We start from the raw sequence: 18,101 nt of genomic DNA, 5'->3' as shown, positions 1-18,101 counted from the left end.
TTTTATTATTTTTATTTTTTTAAATTTATTTATTTTTGAGAAAGAGAGAGACACACAGAGTGTGAGAAGGGGAGGGACAGAGAGAGAGGGAGACAGAGAATCTGAAGCAGGCTCCAGGCTCTGAGCTGTCCGCACAGAGCCTGACGCAGGACTTGAACTCACAGGCAGTGAGATCGTGACCTGAGCCAAAGCCAGATGCTTAACTGACTGAGCCACCCAGGTGCCCACCATCCTCCTCTGGTTTTTAAGGGAACTAGGATGAGCCCCTTGGCATTCTGAGGCTCCTTGCTCTTTGCCAGGCAGGTTCCCCACCATGTTGTGTCCAATCGGAAATGAGTGGGAGTGGAGTGCCGGGAGGAAGGGACACAGTAGAGTCTGAATGCAGTGATGGCAACAAGTTGCAGTGCGCTGGCCCCATTGAAGGAGGGGTGGGCACGGTGCTCTCTCGGCAAATGCTTTGTGCACTAACTGCCCAGCCGGGTCCTTTTGTATTCAGAGCAAGAGGGGGAGTTTTTGTTTTGCCTTTTTTTTTTTTTTTTTAAGACCAGCTGCTTTAACAAAAGCTGTAAAGACTAAGAGCCACAAAGACCCAGAGTCCACCACTGGGAACAATTTCTGGCTGTAGAACTTGAGGCAGGGGATGGGAAGGGAGTCAGGATATCCATTCTGCTTTTGCCCACTGGGTTGTACATTTCTGCCCCTCTGTGCCTACCCAGGTATGGCTCAGCTCAGCCCAGTATACCATAGCCTTCATTGTCACACTTGAACCATGGACCTAGCTAGCATTCAGACCCCCTTCAGGACAGCACTTTGTTCATTCTATTTGCTTTGTTTTTGTCTCCATCCAAAGAAAGCTTTATCTGTGCTTTTTAATGTTTCTTATGTGCACATGCTGTATATTTATAAAAATGTACAGACAATGCAGAAGTGTATAAAGAAAACAGTTAATGACCTCCACCATGCCCACATACGTATCCACATGTCTTCCTTTTTAATTCCCAGAGTTACCCTCTTAACAGTTTGATGTGTATAATGCCAGATTAACCTCCACACACACACATTTTAAACAAAACAATAGTACATATGCCATTCTGCAACTTTTTTCACTCAAGAATGTGTCAAGATGTGGAGCACCTGGGTGGCTCAGTTGGTTAAGCGTCTGACTTCGGTCATGATCTCATGGTTCGTGGGTTCGAGCCCCGCGTCGGGCTCTGTGCTGACAGCCAGCTCAGACCCTGGAGCCTGTTTCTGTCTGTGTCTCCCTCTCTCTCTGACCCTCCCCTGCTCACGCTGCCTCTCTCTCTCTCTCTCTCTCAGAAATAAAAAATAAATAAATATATATATAAAAAGAATGTGTCAAGATGTACTTCTGTTCCAATACCTAAAAATCCATTTGATTCTTTTTAGCTGGCATATAGTATTCTAAAATATGCATGTGCTGTATGTTATTCAACAGTTCCCTTAATGAGGGACATTTAGGTTGTCCTTTATATATGAGTTTTTCTTTTGAACGAACATATGAGAACATATCTTCTCATGTTTTTTTTTTTTAATGTTTTTTATTTATTTCTAGGAGAGAGAGAGAGAGAGAGAGACAGTGTGAGCAGGGGAGGGTCAGAGAGAGAGGGAATCACAGACCAAAACAGGCTCCAGGCTCTGAGCCGGCAGTCAGCACAGAGCCCAACGCGGGGCTCGAACCCACAAACCGCGAGATCATGACCTAAGCGAAAGTCGGACGCTTAACCGACTAAGCCACCCAGGCGCCCCATATCTTCTCATGTTTTTGTGAGTGTATCCATAAACAATTCTTTGAGCTGAAATCACTTGGTCAAGTAGCACATGCATTTCAAACTTCCTAGGTATTGCCAGCTTGCCCTTTTAAATAAAAAGGCTGTGCCATTTTACCCTCCTATCCATGGTATAATGAGAAGGAGCAGTGTTCCTTTGGTCTGGGATTTGACTGGAAGGGTTTGGAGATAGTTGCAGTTTACCTCTGTTGCTGTGAGCCTCATCTCAGAGCCTGTCGCTTCTCCTGTGACTCTAGGGGCTGGTCAGGTTGGTGAGAGCCACAGGAGAAAAACAACTGACATTGCCATGTAGGGTGGTAGAAAGAACACAAAATGGAGAGTAGGAGACCTGGCTTCTAGGACCTTCTCTGTGAGGCAGTGGATAGGCTACTTTAAACTCCTGGGTGTCTGTTTGCTCATCTATGAAATGTGGATCATAATTGCCACAGTATGCTCTTGTGGTTGTTGTGGGCATCAAATTGGGAGATACAAAAGCGGTTTGTAACCTGAGAAGCAGGATACATATGCCACGCGGTTATTACAGTAGTGTTGTTATTATATCCTTAAATCAGTGAGCTCGGAGAAGGAAACCAGGGAAAGTGGGAGTTGAGTGGGAAAAATTACACAGATGAAATCTTCACCTTCCCTGAAAGTTCCCATGCAGTTGTCCTACATTCTTGGACATTGGTAGTAAAGACTGCTTTATGGTACTGAGAAGAATATAAGTCATTACCCTTTCATGGGTAGACTGAAGTCTTTCGTGCTGGGCCTGTCTTCTAAGTCCAGTCCTCTTTCTATGACACCTCTATGCTTTAATTTGTCAGGCACCTAATAGGATTTTGGCCCTGGGGTACTTTCTATACTCACCAGTGAGAGAAGAAATACACACATGAAATGCTTAAATAACCATGTGCCGTGACTGCATAAATAGCTTTGAGTTATAGCTGAGGTATATGGAAGGATTAGAGTGAAATCAAATACCTTTTAATTACAATTTAAATCAATAGCCTAGAAGAACAAGTTAAATCATTAGCCAGAAAAAAAATCGTTTTATCTTTCGATTTCTTAAAAATAAAAATGTTCTTATTGTTCTAAATAACCCAAGCAAGCGCATTTTACAAATCAGAGATGTAACATTAAGTAAATGCTCATTCATTTAGATCAGTGATTTTTAGATTACGCTTACCGTGATGCAAAAACAAAAAAATCAATGTGATGGGCTACTTTCTTTAACCCCAAAGTTAATTAAAAAGGTATCTGTACAATCATTGAAAGCAGAACCACGGTGATTTCAACCTATTAATCAGGGATTTGAGAAGAAGGGTGATGACTGCTTTTACATTAGGAAACAACCACCAAGCAAAAAAAAAAAAAAAAAAAAAAAAAAAATATTTAAACATGCCTGGTATTAAAAAACCCCTAATCTAGTAAACTCTGTTTTTTTCCAAAGCAAGTATGTATTTTAACTAAACCAATGATACCATGCATCATAAAAAAAAAAAAAAAAAAGCATGAGGGGGAACCTGGGTGTCTCGGTCATTTAAGCGTCCAACTCTTGATCTCGGCTCAGGTCCTATCTCATGGTTGGTGAGTTCGAGCCCTGCATCTGGCTCTGGGCTGACAGTACAGAACCTGCTTGGGATTCTCTCTCTCCCAGTCTGCCCCTCCCTGCTCCTACTTGAGTTCACTCTCCCACTCTCTTAAAAATAAATAAATAAAATTTTAAAAAATTAAAAAAAAATAAATAAAATTAAAAAAGAAAAAAGAAAAAAAGAAAGAAAGAGCATGGGCCTTGGACGCAGACAGATCTCGATATAAATTCCATCTCTGGGACTTTCTGCAATGTTCATGTAATCATCATGTATGTATAAATATATTTTTAATTAAGGAAAATAAAAAGTAACATGTAAAGTGATGCTTTAAGAAAATCTGGAGTATGTATTTTCCTTAGTCTTTCGCCACCTTCTTTCCTGCCTTGTCATAGATTAGAAGACTCATTGTTCTTTTTTCAATTTCCAACATCATCAAAAACTTTTAATTTTTTAAATATTTATTTATTTAAATGTGAGAGACAGAGTGTGAGCAAGGGAGTGGCAGAGACACACATACACATAATCCGAAGCAGGTTCCAGGCTCTGAGCTGTCAGCACAGAGCCCCACATGGGGCTCAGACCCATGAGCTATGAGATTATGACCTGAGGAAAAGTAGGACACCCAACCCACTGAGCCACCCAGGTGTCCCTCAACATCATCATAGTTTAAAATGAATTAGTCCAAAGAGGTAGCCCAGTCTCCCAACTTTCCCAGATACTGTCTCTGTGAATTTAGAGGCCTGTTGTGTGACTTTTCCTAAAAGGACCTTGGCAAAAATATTAGTTCATCCTCCATCATAAAACTTGTTTTGTTAGCATTATGGAGAAATGCTTGGGGGATGTTATGCAGTGTCCAGAAAATTTGATAAAAGTGGACTGTGGAGGATCATAACCCATTTTGACGATTTAAGTATGCCAGGGTATATTTATCTTTAGAAAAATAAGTTTCAAAGTGGAGAGGGAAAATCACCCATAAACTTTAACCTAAACTATGATAATTTTATGTTCTGTTTTGATCATTTTATGGGTATTTTTACATTATTATAATTTGAATGTATTTACTGTTTTGCATTCTTTGTCATTTTTTTATGACAGCTTATTCTCTCCTTGCTGGGATTTATCATAATTTATACAATCTAGCCAAATCCTGGAGGGTTTGGATTTTGGAGTAGCAAGAGATGAGTGTTGGAGTTACATTTTAAGTTTCGCACATGGGCAAAAATTTGAACTTTTTCTTAAAGACGAGAGGCCATGCAAGGTTTTAGGAGAGCCACATTTTAATGAAATTAAGTATATCTATAAACTTGAAGTTGTTTGTTTTTGTATCATGCTCCGTGTTTTAAAATGTGTTTCATAGGCAGATAGTTTCCCTATCTACATTGTCATCTTTGAATGCCACGGCCATATCTGCGCTAGTCTACTGTGTATCCAAGGGACTCCACCAGTGTAACATGTTGGCCTGACAGGTGGTGTCCCAAACCCAAACCATTTTCCCCAATAAAGAGTGCCCGTGTAGCTGGACGTATTTCCTCCCCTGCAAATTTACCTGAAATTACAGTCTTCACTGAGGGTGGCCAGTTGAGGAAGAGACACGAAATGCCCCGCCCGTCCTTACTGACAGGTGCACCTCTCTCTTGATGGCTCCACCTCTGTCTAGACAACCCTGACAGTGTAGAAGTTTCCATCTCCTTTTCCTTTCCCTCTCTTGTTCCCTCCCCTTCAGTTTTTTTTTTTCCCCCCCTCCCAGGCGCTTCCTGCCTGGAAACAAAAGATTGGTCCCCAGCAGCCCACTCAGGGCGATTTTAGTTTTCTCCTCACCCTCTGATTGGCCCGCGTGCGGTGCAGAGCCCGGGTGACGTCATAGCAGACAACAGCTAGGGAGCGGTTGCCGAGCGGGGCTCTGCCGCGGGCGGGCAGCTGTCGGCAGCGCACCGTCTGGGGGCTCGCGCGGGGGGCTGCAGCTTTTCCTGGCACGGAGCAAGTGTGCGGGGCCAGGAGGAGAGCCGGGGGGAGCGGGCCGGGCCCGGGGCTGCGGGTGCGGCTGCGGCCCCCCAGCCCCGCCAGCCCGCGCGCTCGGAGGTAGAGGAGAGGTCTGGACAGGGTGGCTGGACCAGTGGCAGGTAAATCCCGCGACTCGCGGCGCCCGGCTCGCTCGGGGGAGGGTGTGGCGCTGCCGGGCAGATTTTCTGCCTTCCCGGGGTTCCCTCCTGTTCTCGCGGCGCCCCAGCCTCGGGTCACCTATGTGGCTCCCCGGGAGCCCTGAGACCCAGCGCGCAGTTCGCCGCATCGCGCAGGGCGAACGCGGACGAGTGGGTGTGTCAGGGCCACTCTCTCGGAAGGCCTGGACCCCTTGGCTGGGGCAAGCCCTGGACTCGCTGACACGGGCCTGGGCCGCTGGAGGCCAAATACGCCCCCAAAGCAACGTCAGCCGGTTAGTCTTACACCATCTTCCCGCCCCCTCCCCCAGCCCCAGTAGCAACGGCAGCCCCCCTACCCCTCAACCAAGGGGAGGAGGTGTGGCCGCAGCCCGTGCAGGTCCGGGAGAGGGGGACCAACCCAACCTGAGCAAACAGAAAAAGTGACGATTTTCTTAAATGGGCGCCCTTTCTTTTCATTTTTCTTTCACCCTCCTCCCCTTTTCTTGGTGGTGAGGGAGGAGGGTAATGACACGAGGACTCCTTTCTGTTCCTGTGGAGATTGGAATGATGCAGTACTATCCCTAAAAAGGCTGGGATCCCTCAGTTGGCCTTTGTCTTTGTCTGGGGGGCATGGGTCATTAGGGGTCATTAGATGCACTGCTCCTCCTACTCCGTCCTTAGCTCGCAGGGGGGCCTTGCGCTCTGTTTCTGAACTGGCTCTGGCAAGATGACTGGCACACTTGGGGGCAGATTGAACATTTTAGATACTTGCTCTGGCAGGTTTTCCTTCCTTAGGTGATGGTGGTGGAGGGACGGGGTGGGAGGGCGGTGCCGGCAGGGAGGGAGCCAGAGGCCCCACTTGATATTTTGGTCCCACCTTCCAGAATCCAGTGCCAGACTCTGGACTTGAGGGTTCTAGGCTGTGTTCTGTAGAAGCAATGGAGAGAAGGGTGAGTGGCTTGGCTTTGGGAAGCATGAAGGGGGCGGTTGCAGTGTTATTTTGTTTTTAAATGGCTTTCAGCAGGGAAGCCTTTAGCCATGTTAGTCTTGCTCCCCCCATGGTTTTGCAGACTCAAATCCAGGCCAACTGTATGGCTGTCTGAGGTGTTGGAACAGAAGGAGGTCCATTCCTGTTGGTGACAACACTGTGAACACTGTGGCCCTGTTCTGGGATGACCGAAGTATAAAGGTCAGTGCGGTTTTTACTGGGCCATTTGCAAAATTATAATTGGGCAGGTCTGAGATTTGGTACTTGAGGTCCCCAACCAGGAGCTCCTTTGGGTGAAGGGGCTTAACTGGTAATAGATGACTAATAGGCCCGGGCTTGAAGGGAGAGCCATGTACGCTTCTGTCAGTGTCTGGATACAAATGTCATACTTCCCTTCTCCATTAAAGAGGCAAAATAGGAAGAGACTGGCATGTATGCTGGGTGGAAGCCAACAGCTGAGAATCTTGAGGCCAGAGGGACTTTGAGAAGTCAAGGAGCAGACCCTCCAAGCCTCCAGGCAGGCAGGTGGGCCTTGTGGGAGAGACAGAACAGAAAAAGGAGGTTCACTTGTGATACGGATACAGGCAAGGGCCACAATACCCAAAGGGTGTTCTGACTACCTGACCATTACCACAGGTTGCAGATTTTCTTTTTTCTTTTTTTAATGTTTTTATTTATTTCTAGGAGAGAGAGAGGGACACAGCGTGAGCAGGGGAGGGTCAGAGAGAGAGGGAGACACAGACTGAAACAGGCTCCAGGCTCTGAGCTGGCAGTCAGCACAGAGCCCGACGCGGGGCTCGAACCCACGAACCGCGAGATCATGACCTAAGCGAAAGTCGGACGCTTAACCGACTAAGCCACCCAGGCGCCCCAGGTTGCAGATTTTCTGGTTGGAGGCAGAATGGACATACAAAATAAACAACTGTGCTGAGGTCATTGGGGGCGAGGGCAGTAGACGTGGAAAGTGAGCAAAATGAGGAATAACTGGGGGGATGGGGAGGTGCTGCCCCCATCAGAGACTCTGCTATTATGAGGTCAGAGATTTAAGCTACTATGAGGTCATAGAGGGTGGTCAAGGCCAAAAGAAATCAGGTCTAGAAATCAGATGAAGCAATTGGGAATGAAGCCACAAGGAGCTATAACAAGAAAGAAGCTGTGGTCTTACCAGGAACCTGAATGCTATGATTTCCCACTGGTGAGATGGGAAAATTTGGATGGCTAAGGCACAGGTGTCTCAGCCCATACTTAGGGGAACAATTTCTTGATATTTAGGAAATTTATAGTATTCCCATCTGTGTAACCTGCCTTCAGGAGCTAATAGCTTTGGTCATAGGAAGGAGAAGAAACCCTGTGAACAGTGGACTCAACAATGGCTCTTTCCTTCTGGGTAAGGAGAAGGAAGGAGGGGCAGGGTCCCAAAGGGGATTGGGAGAGATTTGAATCTACCCAAGACACAGGTAGGTTGACTGCTTTTATGTGAGGAGGGCCAGGGCCAGGTCTGGGGTACCTGCCCGTGCTCAAAAAATGCCTTCCTTCCAGGGGCCCGTGGGATGGTGAGAAGCACTGCCCTTGAAGGTAAGTGCAGTTGTTGAGGCATCTGGGGGGGGCAGCTTAAGCTCCAACTGCCCTGCTGGCCCCTCAGCCTCTCCACACACACACCCCCACCCCACCTGAGGCTAAGAGGTTCCCTCTGCAAGGCCTGGGGTGGCCTCCCCTGCCAACTCAGCACTTTGTGGCTTTTCCAGCAGGGGGCAGGAAAGAGCATGCAGCAGCTGGCAGGGCCAGAGCCCTCCATTTCCGGTGTGAAGCTGGAGCCTTCTGATCAAGTAACAGACATACATTTAAAACCTGATTTAGGGGTACCAGAGAACCAAAGGAGCCCCCATGTCTGGCAGTCTGTTTCCATTCCCTCCAGTAATGTTGCTTCCTAATGTGCCCCACGACTTTGGAAGGTATTTATTTGCATTTACAGATGGAGTGATTGTTCCGGCCACTAATATACATGGGCTAATCCAGAGTTTAATTGGAAATGTTAATCAGTGCAATGGATCTATGTCTGATTTGCACATTCAGTCAATTATCTGCAGGTTAGGGCAATCTGTGCTGCACCTGGGGAATGTAACAAGGGGCAAAATGGCATAGCTATAGCTGGCTCTGCCAGTGAGAAGCAAAATGGGGGAGGCAGACCTTGAACACTGGAATGAGATGAACAGTTTACTGGTGGGGAATGGAGATTATTCCCAAGGTGCGGTCATGGAAAGGCCTAGGCAGCTAATCATTGAGATGGAATAGGACCATCTTGGAGCCCACACAGTGGAGCCGGGGGCCAGAGTTTTGACCTGAGCTGGAAGGGGGCTGGATTTGGAGAAAGTTGTTTTCTTTTTCTTTTTTTTTTTTAAGAGCCTAGAAGACCAGGATCTGGGGTGGAATTAACCTTCGGAGTCAGAGGAGTCAGGTGTTCTGGTCTGCTTCTGCCCCTCTCTGAGCCTCACTCATCTTGTCTTTCGAATGATGGGGCTGGAGTTGGTGGCTTCTGAGATGGTCATGACATTTTAGGAAGTGGGTCCATTTGTTCTTGGTCATGAAGGCAGGTCCCCGATAGAATAACATCCCCCCCCCCCAAAACCATTTATCTTTTTAAATCACACTTTTTGGTATGTTCTCCAGTTTGGGGGAAAACAATGCAAAACAAACCCCACAACCACTATACACATTTCATCTCTTTTAGCAGTGTGGTTTTATTTTACTTCAATGAATGGGACACAGTGGGGAGAAGAGAAGTCCAAGTGGAGAATCTGCTAGCGACCCTATAACCAAGGCCCTGAAAAACTCTTTGGGGATCTTATGCAGATCTCCTTCAGTATGGTAGGGGGCAGATATGCACTAGTGGCACCAACTCCCTAACTCAGCCTCCAAACAGAAGGGCTTGCGATGAGAGTAAAGAAAGGCCTGCTTAGGGTGTATATCCTTTTCCTTACTTCTCCCTCATCTGTCTCTGAGCCAGGTGGACTTGTTGGAATTCTGTACCCTCAAGAGACACTATCGCTAACCATCAGCACAATTGCGCCCTCTAGTGACTTCAACAGGGACATGTCTGGCAGAGTTCCCCATGCATCCCATGGCCCAGCTCCCAGGCTGGTGTGATCCCCTGTGCAGCTGTTAGCTCCCTGTGGAGAAGGGCTCCAGTCCTTCCAAATGGCCTGAAGGAGAAACTGAAGCAGTTGCAGCTTCCTGCAGGTCCTTCTATATGGATGAGGCTGGAAATTGAGCAAGGGAGCCATCTCCCTAGTGCTTAGTTTCCTCTTTTGGGCCTGAAGAAGGTTCCAGAACTTCTTTCCATGCCATCTTTAGTGCTGGGCCAGGCACCTGCCACAGGAGGGCCCTGTGCTAGAGAGAGAGATTGGCGGTTGGCTACAGCTTCCCCACCCCCCCATCCCCACCAACAAAGCAGCAGCCCTAGTTCCCAAACAGAGATGTTGGCAGGAAGCTGGAATGCAGCAAAGCTGGGGTGCTGGTAGGCACAAAGTGAGTGCACTGATCCCTGCCCCATCTTCCAGTAAGAGGCTAAGTAAGCCACAGGTGCAGACACAAGGTTGAGTAAACATGCAACATGATTCAGACACATAATATGGGATATGGTACATATATGTACACAATATGGTATATGGTACATAATATGGATCAGACACATGTCTGTGTCTGATAGATACAATGCACATACAACACCGTGCAGCCCCATGGCATGGTATAAACATGACTGCATGCACACCCAAGATGATACAAACTGGACACACACAAAATAGCATAGATATGACACAGCACGCACACAACAGGATACAGGCACACAGGACACCCAAATACAGTGGGGTGCAGGAAGCAGCACAGATATACTCAAGCCGGCATGTACTCACACACAGGCTACATCCCCACACACTCAACAAAACTCACCCTCCAGAGAGGCCAGAGGAGTGTGGCCACCAGATGGAGAACTATGTCCTGCCAGTCTAATCTACACTGGCTCCAGCTGTGCAACTGGGAGATTCGAAGTAGGCTGCCATGCAGTTCATCGGAGGCTAAAGCGAGGGGGAGGCAGGCCTAAGGAAAGCTCTTGATCTTGCACAGAAACCTGGAAGTGCTTGGTCAGTTTGAGCTGGTGCACCTACTGCCCCCCACCTGGCCCTCTGGTGCTGTTCCCCACCCCCACGGTGCTTGGTGCCATCCCCATGCTCAGGGGACTTTTTATGGCCACACTTCTTGAGCCCTCTTCCAGTCCTACCCCTTTCTGGAGCTTTGGCAGCCGTCACTCACCTCCCCTCACCCTTGCAGGATGAGCTCATGCAGTAAGGGAGGGGTGGGCACACCACTTAGCAGTCCAGTGGGTAGGATTTGGAAATGCTGCTTAGAGTGCAAGAGTGGGAAGCACTTGCAGAATGCCAGGGCTACTGGGGGACAGACGGACGGACGTGCTCTGGAGTCTCACCAGGAGCAAGTGGCAGACCTAGGGTATGGCTTTGTCTTCTTATTCACCAAGGGGGAATTGGGAATCATGGAGCTTTTCTTGGCTCCCTGAGGGTTCAATTTTACTATCTCTACCTTTAGATATCCATCCATCCGTGTCTCTGGATTAGGACCTTGTGCATTTGGTGTCCTCTAATAGAACGTTGTGCTAGCCTGGGTCTGGGTTTGTTTGTATGTAACATATAGGTGCTGATTTTCTTTGAGGACAGACACCATGGAGGGAAGGAGGAGGCAGGGTGGGAACGACTGCAATGGGAAGATTGGTTTCCTCTTGAGAGGCTCAAGTAATTGTGGGAAAAGGCAGAGCAGTGAACAGTTAGAGACCTTGTCTCCATGGTTGGATATGGAAACCTCTGTGGGAATGATAGGGTAAACTGTCACCAAAAAGAAAACCCCAGTATATAGCCACCCTAAGAAATCTGAGAAAGACCATGGGAGCACCTCCCCATAGTGGAGGTTGGGGGAACTTAGAAGGAGGTTCCAGTTAGGATCAGAGGCTGAGGTCCTCAGCAGCTGTGAAATGGTAGCAGATTAGGAACCCTCTGAGTACTTCCCACCCCCAAGCCAGTGAAGAAGGTCATTGAGAAGGGAAGGACGCAGAGGTAGAGGCTTGGACTTGAGGGATGAAATAGGCCTCAATAAACAGCAATGAAAGTGAAATAGACAGCATCAGTATTGCAGGGTCCTCAGGAAGCTCAGGTATCCTCAGAGCCAACCTGCATTTGCCATCATCTCTCAGTTTTCTATAGTATGCCAGACAGTACCACCTCCTGTGAATATACAAATATTTCACATCTGTCCTGTTTGATCTAGTCCTCCTGAGGATGCATGTCCATGGTGACTAGGGCTGGTCTTTTCCATGAGCTAGCAAGCAGATCCAGAGTGGTGAAAGGACAGGAGGTCTCAACTTGAAACTTGCAGTTCAGTGCACTTTCTGGACTCTGACACAGCAGTGCCTTTTTTAAAATATGCTTTCTCCCCTGTCTGATTCTCTGCCTTCTCAAAGGGTTTTCTGAAATCCACTGTTGTGTGTGTGACATTTGGGGAGGTTGGCTGAGGGAGTTGTAGCAGGTGGGGAAAGAGGTTCCTGCACCCCCACGATGCTTCTCTTGGCAGGTTTTCCCCAAGAAAGAGCAGCTGAGTCCTTGAATCTTGTGGCAGCTGGTGTGCCCAGCACCGAGTCCGTCGGAGCTGAAGGCAGCCTGGCCCCTTCTCATGGGCAGCGCCCACCTGTGCTGAGGTCCTGCAGGAGTGAGCAGGCAGTGAGAGGTGAGTAATGGACTCCAGGGCAGGGAGTTAGGGATCTCCAAGTCCAGGTAAATGCCACCTTTCCACCAGAGCTCCCGGTATTAAAGACCCTGCCCCTCCCCTCAGAGCCAGGCCTCAGGGCACAGCCCCTCCTTCCTGGGGGATTGTGGCCCGTAAGGCTACCCTGGGTTTCTTGGTTCGCCCATCTCTAATGTGGTTAGGAATGACAGCCTTGACCTACATCGTGGGGTGAGGAGAATAAACAACCTAGCAGTCATCGCCAAGTCTGTTGCAAATGCTCAAGCTCTACCTATGAGCTTCAGCAGAACCAGACATGCTTCCCATCAAGCTGCCACTTCCTCTCCTCTTGCTTTCCTGGTGTCAAGGTGGCATTTCAGCCACATGTCACTAACTGACCAATTAGCTCCTGTAATTTCTCCTGCTCCATAACTTAAATTTTACCTTCCTGTCAAAGGGTACCGCCATGCCATCTATCCCAGCTTCTGGGCCTGGCAGGCTTAACCTTTCCAGAACCTTCCCTTGCCTTCCCAGCCAACCAGGGAGTGCTTTTTCCCCCAGCTCTCCGATGACACTTGAGTCTGGAGTATGTAGTGTGGCCCTTGCTTCTCTACTGCCTTAAATAATTCTTGCATGGTTTCTGGAGTGTTCGTCTTGGCAGGTAGGTTAGACTGCAAAGTACGGGTGGGGACTAGATTTCACAGGCTTCTAGTCTCTCTCACAAGTGCCTGACAGTTCCCCTGGCAGCCTTTTGACAGGGGCCTCTCTCCCTCTTTACATCTCTCAGGTTCCTTGGTCTGCCTCTGCTCTACCCCTTTTCCTCTAGGGCGGCCATTATGCCTTCCTCTATCAGCTGCTCCATCTGGCCTTCTGTTGCCATATGCCACAGTCCAGCTACCTGTCCCTCTCTTTGTCTGGCCTTCTGTCTGTCTCCTTGTCAGCTACCTAGCCGTCTCTCTAAATGCCCAAGTCAAAAGCAAGCAACCAACCAAAACAGAAAGCCCCCAACAAGAAAAACAAATGAAACAGAAAACCAATAAGGAAAATGCAGGGGTGGTCCCTTTCCCACTGAACCTGGCTGCCCTGGGCCTACAGGACAAAGGCAAAGTGCAGCCCAGTGGCAGGTGTTTCTGTGATGCCTTCTTATAAGGGAGAAGCTCCAGAGTTTCAGCCGGGAAATGGAGGGTATGAAATTACAGCCTTTTGCCGATACTGATGTATTCAGCTTTCTAGAGATGCCGCAGTAGGGGATCCTCTATAGACCCAGAGCGACAGAAGGTAACTAGAACTCACTAAAGTAAGAAACAAGCCCCCGGGGTCTCTCCTGGGTATTCTGTGACAGCTACAATAATAACTTATATTTATCATCTACTGTTGTGAGCACTGTGCTAGGCATTTTATTTGCATGAGACCATTTGGTCCCCCAGTAACTCTGCAAGGTAGGTATCTTTTTTTCTAATAGTTACTGTTCTTGTTCCTGATTATAAAAGTGATACTAGCTCAGGGTAGGTACCAGAATCATTGTCTTACCCACGAGGAGGAGACAGAGGTTGAGAAGGGGCTGAGTAACTTGCCTGTATCTGGACACGTGCTGTGGCTTTGGGTGGAAAGACACTTTGTCAAGAGTGTCTCAACATCCCAAATGATGTTGGTACTCTTCAGTGCTCTCTCTCTCTCTCTCTCATGAGCATGTACTCTTAGACATTCACACCGTCCTTATGCCTCCTTGACTCACACTGTTCACACTAGACATGTTTGTGGGGATGATCCCTCCCACCCCCTCACCCTCACACACAGTTGTATTTACAAACACACTGCACACAGGCACACTCAGGCTACCACACTCATTTATATATTTGCATTCTCATACTGACACATGCTCCCACTTGCCATGCACCCCAGCCACACGTTCTCACATACCCACACCTTTACATTTTCTTATGTTCTTGCACTCTCACAGTCACACCTTCTCACTCCTGTTCACACAGTGGATAGAATCACATTTACCCCTCCAATTCCTCCACACTCACACATAGTCTGCACACAGACCTACATTGACTGTCCCCTGCCCATTACTCATAGAGCCATACTACCCTCAATTTTATGTACTCTAACACTTTCACCCTGTCACTATTTCCTTCTCATAGTCGTACACTTAGTTAACTCACAACTCCTCACAGGGACACACGCACATACATACATACTCATACTATAAAGGTAATCTCACCGTTTCTGCTTTTGTGCCTTTTTAAGTCTTAAACTCAGGATTACATGCTTTTGGACTCCTCCTCAGCACTGACATGACCTCCCCACCTCTGACACATTCACATAGAATCACGTGTACACATGGAAACATGCACATTTTGACACACATTCACGCTCATTTGCTCACCTTTACACTGAGACCTGGTTGCCCACTTCACCAAACTCACAAGTGTACGGCCTCAAATGTGGTCATGCATGCTCATTTTTTGTAAACTCGGCCACTTTCAGCAACACATGTCACCCTGCCCTCACATGCAAACACAGCCACGTGTGTGCAGCCACATAGACACAAGTGGACATACCCATATGCCCACTCACATGCAGTCCTCATGCTAATTCACATGAACACATGGTCACACAGCACACCCGTGCTGATATGCTGCTGTTTGCACGTTTTCACATATACTCACATTCATGGCATCACACTCAACATCTTACACTCCTGCACATCCCCAAGGTCACAGAGTCACACTCTCAAACTCACACACACTCACATGTATACCCTCTCACCCTCTAACTGCCATTTCTACATCACCCATGTTCACACTGGCACCGTCACACTTGCTACACACTCATATTCTTGCACATTCTCACTCCTGTACTCTCATGGTGGCACACCCCTATGTTGCTGCACACCTTCACAACAGTACACAGATAGTGCCCTGCATAGTCACTGACCTGTGTTTACGCTGGCACACACCACACCAGCCCACACAGTTCACACTGCTGCTGTCAGTTCCCATTAAGTACATTCATGCACTCACACCAGGCAGCTACGGACTCCATGAATGGCCATGCAGGCTCACACTCACTCACATCCACCCTGCAACATCATCCCTTAGGTTGACACACTTGCTCACACTGGCCTGCATGCCCACGCAGTCACTGATGCTTAAGTATATTGACTGTAGCTCAGCATACTTGCCTGAGCTGCCATGGACTCTTCCTTGAACTCTCACATGAACCCATTGGCACAGACACCATACTCACCCTAACATTGACCTACACTCCCTCACTGACAGGATCCAACTCATGCATATCTGTGATTCACACATGCGTATAGTGACCCCACACTTCTCCACACACCCACACATTCCCAAACTCTTACACATGCCCACACGCTGATATGGCCACAGTCCCATGCTTTCTCACTGACACATAGACACCATAACACACCCCCACTGCAGGTAGCTCGTGATCAGCATTGTCGCTTTTTTTTTTTTTTTCCTACTTGCCACTAGTGTTCTCCTCTCCCCTGCTATGGAAGGTTTTCAGCAACCTGTGGCCATAGGAAGAGTGTTGGTCATTGCCAGAGTACCAGTGGGACTAGATCTTTCCGGAGCAGTAAGGAGTGGAATTGATATCTAGGAATAAAAAGAAAAAGCTCAAATCCACAATTTTTGCCATAATTTTCTTTTACAGAAATCCTCTCTAATAGAACCTTAGCCAGTCTACCCAAACAGGGTGCCAAGTTACATGGTTTGTTTTCTGGAAATTTATGGCTTAACTTGGGAACTCCTTTCTCTCCCAAGGGGAGGGTAAGGTAAAGAATGTGTTTCCTTATGCATGCTCAGGGGTTTCCTAGGCCACAGTGTGTGTCTGTGATTTTATATGCCTGTGATCTAGAATTCCCTGCTGCTTACAGTAGGCACCTCTCATGTAACCTAGGTCTTCTTTTACCCTGTTAACCCTGGGACATGGTATTCAAGCAAGAGAAAGGAAAGGCTAATGAGTTAGCTGGATGATAAAAGAAATTTCTGTTGAGTGTGCATGTGCATACATAGATCCCACTGGAATTTCAACAGCTGTTACTAACAAGTTAACATAGGAAATTTCTCAGTAGGCGTGGATAAAGGCAAGCTGAAGAAACTTCCTTGCACTCCAGACAGACTGTAGATTTCCCTGCAAGAGGGTAAAAAGAAATGCAAATCCCAGGAGTGAACCAGTAAATCAGGAGCCTGGTGCCAGAGTCCTCTGCCACCCCCAGTTTCCAAACAGAGATTTAGAAGCATGAGGCACCTTGTAAGAACCTCTTGAGTCCAAGGCTTCCCCTGCTGGCATCTCTCTGGAGCAAAGTATGTCCAAGCTGCCATTCGATATGGATTCTGGCACCATGGGGAAAAAGCCTGTGTTCTGAAATACCATGTACTAGCCTGTACACCTGAGATTAGATTGAGACTTCTTTGAAAGCAGAGACCACATCATCTTACTTATTTCGGACTCCCAATGCCTGGCATGATGCTAAGCCCAGAGCAGCTACTTGGGAAACTTCATTAAGAAACTGAAAGAAGTAGGTGGACACCAACATGTCAGGAAAGATCCAGTGCCTCTCTTCCTCAGTCCCAGAATTCCCATGCCATTACCAGCTTAGACTGAGCATTTTCTATGGGCCCTATATACTACTAGACCCAGAAGGAGATTCAGATGGAAGAAAGAAACATATTCTGCCCTTGAGGTACTTTCATTCCAGTGGGAAAGATGAAGTCACCAGGCAAGGGTAGCACCAGGTCAGTCTTGAAGCATGGGATTGGAGGAATCTTTGTCATGTAACCCAGTGGTATTCAAGCCCCCAGGGCCTTGAGGGCCCATGAATGGTTGGAAACAGCAGTCAGGATTTAGCAAACCTCTTCATAGAGCTCTTGCTCAGCACAGATGTGCTGTCTTTCCAGATGATTGCGTGTGACAGAGCCCTTTGTCACTATGCCTAAGGTAGAGGAAGTAAAGTGTAGACCTTAATAGAAATTTTGTACTTAGTTAAAATTTAGCTACTACCTCCTCCAAGAGATGTCTTTAGAGAAATAGCCTGGCAAATTTACATTTGATCATTCCTGTCGATAATGCTGAGAGTCCCCAGAAGCAATTTATATAATTTTACAGGACTGGGTGAATTTTAGGAAGGAAAAAAATGCACTTGCCTGAAGTCACTTGAATGCAGTGAGAAGTGCTGAGTGAATAGACCCACCCCTTTGCATTGATATGCATTGATATCCATTCCATATCACTTTGGGACACGCGTATCTGGCCACCACAGCAATGTCTCTGGTTCATGTCAGTGTCCCCTCTAGCCCTACAACTTCCCTTTTGAAATCACGAAGTCCTTAGTGATGTCTGCTTCATTTGTTGGTATAGAAACTTGAGAGAGGGGACTAGGAGAGACTCCTGATCTCAGTTGAGCCAGAAGTCTCCTCTCTAACTACAGACACTACTCTGCCCTTGATTCTAATGCTGAAATGTCTGCTTCGTGGGTAGAAGGTCTGCCCATTTCCAGGCTTTGGTCCCAAACCCCACAGTGAAGACACAGTCCACTGTGAAGCCCAAGGAACATTCATGTCCACTCAAAAGCTGTGAGTAACTGAGAACACATCATACCACATGAAACTGTTGTGTGATTGAAGAAGCATAAATCAGAGCATGGGCTTTGGAGTCCCACAGACAGGGTATTGTAGGCTTACTATTCCACTCTATGACCTTAGCAGGTGACTGGAGGTCAGTTTCATCTGCAAAATGAAAATACGAATACCTAATGTGGTTATGCAAGCTACGTGAA

At 47.5% G+C, this 18,101-nt stretch overlaps 1 protein-coding gene across 5 annotated transcripts in view; it reads left to right on the top strand.

Moving 5' to 3' along the window:
• Positions 1 to 5,324: 5,324 nt before the first annotated feature.
• The window catches only part of PAK3 (p21 (RAC1) activated kinase 3), a 139,781-nt gene continuing 127,004 nt past the window's right edge, over positions 5,325 to 18,101 (top strand). The window contains exons 1-6 of one of the 5 annotated variants that reach the window (XM_039247411.1): positions 5,325 to 5,499; positions 6,402 to 6,467; positions 6,588 to 6,706; positions 8,045 to 8,080; positions 8,251 to 8,457; positions 12,140 to 12,292. The gene's annotated coding sequence lies outside the window, so the exon portion shown is untranslated. Of the gene's footprint in view, positions 5,500 to 6,401; positions 6,468 to 6,587; positions 6,707 to 8,044; positions 8,081 to 8,250; positions 8,458 to 12,139; positions 12,293 to 13,547; positions 13,568 to 18,101 lie in introns of those variants that run through there. The other 4 variants (XM_039247412.1, XM_039247413.1, XM_039247416.1 and 1 more) reach the window with 4 other exon arrangements.

The sequence above is a fragment of the Hyaena hyaena genome, unplaced genomic scaffold (assembly GCF_003009895.1).
Source record: "Hyaena hyaena isolate Hyena2069 unplaced genomic scaffold, ASM300989v1 scaffold_297, whole genome shotgun sequence".
Lineage (NCBI taxonomy): Eukaryota > Metazoa > Chordata > Mammalia > Carnivora > Hyaenidae > Hyaena > Hyaena hyaena.
Note: the sequence above shows the minus strand (reverse complement) of the source record. Positions and strands in the feature narration are given on the sequence as shown.